The sequence below is a fragment of the Callospermophilus lateralis genome, chromosome 14, assembly GCF_048772815.1.
Source record: "Callospermophilus lateralis isolate mCalLat2 chromosome 14, mCalLat2.hap1, whole genome shotgun sequence".
In the NCBI taxonomy this organism is placed as follows: Eukaryota; Metazoa; Chordata; class Mammalia; order Rodentia; family Sciuridae; genus Callospermophilus; species Callospermophilus lateralis.
The window spans coordinates 28,556,423-28,563,083 of NC_135318.1; the positions used below are offsets into that span (position 1 = coordinate 28,556,423).

The 6,661-nt window shown below is 41.0% G+C and overlaps 1 pseudogene; it reads right to left on the reverse strand.

The window, feature by feature from the left end:
• Positions 1–1,586: 1,586 nt before the first annotated feature.
• Positions 1,587–1,800, reverse strand: LOC143380750 (BBSome-interacting protein 1 pseudogene; annotated as a pseudogene).
• Positions 1,801–6,661: the final 4,861 nt, after the last annotated feature.

Below are 6,661 nucleotides of genomic sequence, written 5' to 3' on the forward strand. Positions count from 1 at the left end.
TGCTTGTCCAGGTGCAGGGATTGCTTTTAATGGAGTTAGAATAAAGAACTCCTCCCATTCATCATTTAATTCTCATCCACCTCTTCCCCCTTTTGACATATCATCCTCAACAAAAGGAAAGCCACAGGTGCAAACCAGTGTGAGGATCAGGCAATATTAACCCTGAGTGCCGATTATATTACCATCTAGGTAACCCGCCCAGTGAAAGTAAGAATGAAATCTTCTAATAGAGGATTAATACATATTAAATATCTAACGATAGGTATTTAGCTGAATCAGGCATATTATTTTCCTATTAGCCATCCACAGAATGAAACCCAGTTTTCTTCTTGGTGGGCAGTTTTCCACACACATCCTAGTCAGTGTGACAGGGAAGCAATGGGGTTGCAGTGTAATAACTCGGGGGACAACCTGGGCATCAGGCTCAGGTCTACCATTTATTGGCTCAATGGATTTAGAAGTCTCTTCTTCACCTATTAACAATAGAACATTATGGTTCACAGGGGGAACTGCTCTGTGAGGGGGAGAACTCAATGTGGCCCCATCTCCAGCCCTCTGGGTTCTGCTCCTGCTGGTTAAGTTATCTAGGATGAGATCCTGCTCTCTGTAGCAGTTTCCCTGGCAGCTCTTCTCCCCTTGTTCCTTTGGGTGAGTTGGCCCACAGTTCCCACCTCCCTTACAGCTTATTGTGGGCCTGGGGCTAATGGGAAGTGACATGTCCAACTTCTGGGTCATGTCCTTAAGACAGAAGTTGATGGTTTTTCCAATTCATATCTATTTCCTTTCCCACATCTGGATGGCAGACCTGATGCTGGAGATCTAAACTTATTAATTTGGATAAAAATATCATTTCAGAGGATGGTAGAGCAACAAAACAGAGGAAACCTGGCTACTGGACAACCTTGGAACACAGAATCATGACTCACATCCATGACAAGTCTTCATCTGAAGTGTATATGTTTTTTTTTTTTTAATCTTCAAATTCTGGTATTTAATAAACATGTAAAGATCCTCTGAATATAAAAGTTATAATTAGTCACTTATGCCTGTAAGTATAAAACTGATAGCAGTAGAAATGAAGAACAATTTGCAATTCTAACAACATGAGTAAAAGGAAAATTCTGTAAGATTTGATTCAGAGTTTAACTGCTTATGGTCAACACAAACCACTGGTTTTTTGTTTGTTTGTTTTTGGGTAGTGGGAGTTAAACTCAGGGGCACTCGACCACTGAGCCACATCCCCAGTTCTATTTTTTTTTTTTTTTTTTTGTATTTTATTTAGAGACAGGGTCTCACTGAGTTGTTTAGAGCCTTGCTTTTTGCTGAGGCTGGCTTTGAACTTGGGATTCTCCTGTCTCAGCCTCCCAAACTGCTGGGATTACAGCAGTTGCCACCGCACCTGGCAGTACAAACCACTGTTTAAATTCACAAGTTTTACCAATCTTGGGGATTTTATTTTCATTTATATGAATTATGAATTTTACTAGTGTTATTAAATACTACTTTCAGCATACAGCCGCAGAAGATTTTTTTAGTTATCAAGTGGTAGGTAGATAAGGTAGGGTGTTCCCTATGGTAAGTTCTCATTAATGGGTTATTTGCTGCTGTGTTCTTTTTCTGACATTTCTCGCTGGTGAATTGTATCCTGTGCTGCTTGCTGCATTTTCTCCAGTTTTTCCAGAGTCAAAGATTTTAAGGGTAAAAGTTGGGTTTACACAGCACCATTGTGATTACGCATTCCCCAGACAACTGCCCTTGGTCTGGAAGAACTTTCTGGAACATTGACTTCACTTCTGCCATATCTGAATTGTTGCATACATTAATTTTTTCCCCCCGCAAGTTCTGGTCATTTTCTTGCTGTTTTAGCATCTAATCTGGTAATATCAAGATGTCAGAGTTCTTGACTAAAGTCTACGGAAGGAACTACATGATGTAATGTCATAATCTTGTAAAGAAACATCCCTTCCAGACCAATCAGCTGTTGCCCAGGGTAACACTGAGATCAGGCAAGGAAAAATCTGTATCATGCTGGAGACAGGAAGTCAGGAAGCTCTCAGGACTCTATATATCCTGTCTTGTTTACTTGCTGGATCAAAATTTACTCTTTAGCTTTTTAAATCAAATTTCCATAAATACATATTGTGCCTTTCTTCTTCCTTCCCATTCTCTTTTCCACATCATTACCTTTCTTTTATTTTTCTCCCCAATTCTAAGAGCATAGTCTTTTACTCCATTTACCTTTCTCTAAACCAATTCTAGCCTGTTAAGAAGCTAACTCCTGGGTATGCCTCATTTCCTTGCTGTAATTATTTGTTTATCAGTTAACATAATAGCTCACATTATTGAACGCTTACATGTACCACACCCTCTACCACATTGCTGAGATGACATGAATGATGTAAGGTAACTTCTTAACAGACCTATGAAATTGGTGTTACTGCATTACCAATTGGCCGATTGAGGCTTGTAGGGTCAAAGTAACTAAATGGAATTTGCAAAGCCCTTGGAGGAGCTGGTATCAGAATGCAGGCCAGACAGCTCAGACTAGTGAGAACAGCAGCTATTTAGAGATCTCAGAAGTCGCAGATCTCTGGTTTAGTTGTTAGTCCTGGTATATTTTCTTTTCTTTCTTTTTGGTTTTGCCCACCCCCTCCCCCGCCTCGGGCCTCTGGATTGAACCCAGGGTGCTTAACCATTGAGCCTCATCTCCAGCCCTCTTTTGCTTTTTTATTTTGAGACAGGGTCTCACTTAGTTGCTTAGGACCTCACTAAGTTGCCGAGGCTGGCTTTGAACTTGTGATCCTCCTGCTTCAGCCTCCTGAGAGGCTGAGTTTACAGGCATGAGCCGCCACACCCAGTGCTGGTATGTTTTCTGATGCTTCTTTTTTTTTTTTTTTTTTTTTTTTTTTAAAATAAGGAAACAGAAGGAAAGATTCTTTTTTTTAAGAGAGAGAGAGAGAAAGAGAGAGATAATTTTTTTTTTAATATTTATTTTTTAGTTATCGGCAGACACAACATCTTTGTTTGTATGTGGTGCTGAGGATCGAACCCGGGTCGCACGCATGCCAGGCGAGCGCGCTACCACTTGAGCCACATCCCCAGCCCTTTCTGATGCTTCTTTACCTGCTACAGAACAAGAATACCAGCCCCTTTGCTGGAGGCCGGGGGAGGGGGAACTTACTTTTTGAAGAGAAAGATTTTTATGACCACAAGGGAAATAAATTTTTTGGTTTCTAGAATATTTTATTTAAAAACAAGATTTTGACCAAACACTACATTGAATGTTTACACTAATTGTAAGACTCATTTAATTTCAGAAATGTAACATATGGAAACATATATATCTTAGGACTGAGGAAATCTTATATATATGTCAACAGAAAGTAGTTTACTGAGCAGGGTGTGGATGTGGGAGAGTAGATTTTTGTCTTTTTTTTACAAGAGGAAAGAACTAATAAAAGAGGGCCCCTAGCTAGGAACAAATATCTGAATATAATCAAATTTGTAAATATTTTTGGTACTGAGGATTGAACCCAGAGGTGCTTTACCACTGAGCTATATTTCCAGCCATTTTTAAAATTTGAAGACAGGTTCTAAGTTGCTTAGGGCCTCACTAAGTTTCTGAGGCTGACCTCAAACATGTGAGCTGGGTTGCTGGGATTACAAGTGTGTACCACCGTGCCTGGCTGTGAATATTTATTTTTAAAAAACTGACTTGTGAAAAGGTAAAATCAGAAAAGCTGAGTATCTTAATATTTATATATTCCACTCCTTCTTGAAGGCCTTATTGTCTTACACAATAATGAGATGATGTTCACTGTGGTTGGGAAGGTGTTTTAAGAATCTCCCTCTCAGAAAAGAAAGGAATAGGACTGGTCTCCTGCAAATTGGCTCAGTGGGATTATCCAATTCAACACAAAGAGTCTTTGTTTTCCTCTAGCATAGAATTTAAGACATTGATTCAGACATGATCATTGTTTGCTTGCTTCTTGGTGAGTGAAATATTTAAAAAGACAATGGTCTGGATCCTGTTCTGACAGTAATACTGTGATGATAAGAGGATTTAGGGGCCTCTTTGGGATGGGTAATGTGATTCTTGTTTGTCTCCCCAGGGTTAGGTCATTCTGTCAATTGGCAATTCCACATACTCAACTCTGAATTGTCTGGCACGAATGATGAAGGCAAAGGGCAGGAAAGTAGATATATTAGCACTGCCCACCTACAAGCGCAGGTGGGCCTCCTGTTATGTGAAATCCCGCCCTCCCATTTCAGCACCTGTCTTATCCATGGTAAGGGTAAATGACCTAGACTTTCTAGACTTTATTTCCTTGTCACTAGATGGGGTCCAAAGAGATCCTCAAAAGAGAAAAGGGGATCTCAACTCTTTCATCCCTCTGGCAGGTTCTTGACCTATATCACAAAAAGATATGTCAAAAGAATCACAAGTGGAGGGCTGGGGTTTTGGCTCAGTGATAGAGCGTTTGCCTCACATGCATGAGGCACTGGGATTGAGCCTCACCACCACCTAAAAATAAATAAATAAAATAAAGATATTGTGTCCATCTATAACTAAAAAAAATTTTTGAAAAAAACATGCACAAGTGGAGATTTATTTAGGACAGCAAGATTTATTCAGGAAAACAAATACTAGAGCAGGATATGCACTCAAAGGTAGAGGGGCACAGGAAATGGAGATTCAGACATGCTTTGGGGGTCTCAATCTTTTTTTTTTTTAAAGGAAACTATGTAAATGGGGACCATGAGAAGCGTACAGGTAGCATCAGCCTAATGAACTTGATTCTTTTGATGGTGGAGCACAGAGTGGGCCACAGAGATCTGGTTCTTCTTAGAATCTTCAGGTTGATATTATCTAGTCAATAGCTGCTGCTGCTATCATCTAGTCAATAAGATTGCTCCCATATCATAGATCTTTAACAACATTTCTCTCTAGGCTTCATTTACTTAGTCTATAAATACATTCTGTAAGCAAATGAGATACTCTACAATTTTATTCTATTTCTTCTATCCCACCTCAGCCTGACTGCTCTGGGATACAGCTGCAAAGGAGGCTTATTTAAATGTCCCTCCTTTGCATTAAGATCTTTCCTGCTTACCTTCTCTTTTTCTTGGCTACAGGCTTATTATCCACCTTCTCAGGAGAAAACAGATGGAAAAAAAAAAAAAAAAAGTCTAGTGTGATTGAAATGAAGTCGGATTAGTAAAGCAGGGTCAAATAGCACAGGGTTTCTGTGAGACAGCCAGTCTCACTGCCTATGGTTTGGACAGTAGTGTCAACCCCCTCTGACTATGGCCCTCAATATGCAGCAGCATTCCTTCTGGATGAAGTTGTGCTTTTTCTTTTCTTTAGCAAGAGATGAGCTTTTTTCCAGTGTAGCTCAAGAGTGAGGTTTACCTTGGAATTATCAGACAGGGGGAGACTGAAATCTTTTTCTTTTGGGGATTTACTAAAGATTGGCCCACCAGGCAGGTGATGCCGTGAGACAGTGGAGGCGGAAGCATTTGAAATCCAGGATGGCTTGTCTGGTATGCTACTTTGGCCTTTGTAAGGAAGGAGAAATTCCTTTTCCTTCCCCATCCTGTGTTCTGGGCTAAGGTCCCTAGGACAAAAGACAGCTTAACCAGAGAAACTATATTAAAATTTTACATGATATAGACTTCATCAAGAACTGAAGCCTCCCAAAGAAACAGTTAAACTTGTATATTTTTATGTTATTTGATGAATAGTGGACAATTATGGAGAAATGTAATTGTACAAAGGGGTGTGATCCAAGAGGAATTCATTTAGGGGAACTTAGCCAGGCCTATAGTTCTGATTCTTTCCTTTGACCCTGTGTCTTCAGGGATAAGAATGTTCCTTTCTTCTGGGCATAGGGAGGGCACCTCACTAAGAAGGGTCTTATGATTTATTTTAGTGGAAGGTCAGAAAATCCTTCCTAGATCTTATCTTATGCCTTGGGGGAAAAGGGTAAAGACATGGAAAGGTGAGAGATCTTCCTGCCTCTGCTCTTTTCTCAAATGCCAAGTTGCCCTCTTTGGGGGTAGCATGTTCTGAAACCCATCACCTCCTTGACTGAGGGTGATGGAGGACTGCTCCATTCCAAAGCCCAGCAGCTAGCAGAGCAGGGTCCTAACCACCTTCCATTGTCCCTGCTGCAGAAACAGTGCCCACTGCTCTTGACTACTCTGTGGTCTTCTGCAGGGAAGACTCAGCCACTTCCCAAACCCTGGGCCCCTCCTCTTTGAGAAGGTGTCCTTTGGTGTCCAGCTGTGAGGGATCATTGCTGCCTCATGTCAGATAATGAAAGAGCTTTTCCCTCCAGACCAGCTGCTTTTTCTCTGAGGTGAGCATGGAAAAACCTCTATATATTCGTTATGGGGAGATTTCTGGTGCCCTATAGTCATTTCAGAAGATGGAGACTTTGGTTAGCTTCTTTGTCTCTGCATGATGCAACAAGAACTTCTAGTCACTGGTATCCATCTACTAGCAAATCAGGACAGGACGAGGAATGCACTGCCCCCAAAGGACCCTTTGGGAGAGGTGCTGGAGACTTGGAGGAGGATCAACTGGACTTCTGAATTGGGGAGCTTAAACATTTGCATTCTGGGGCTGGGGTAAAGCAGGTTTAGTTGCCTCTTCCCC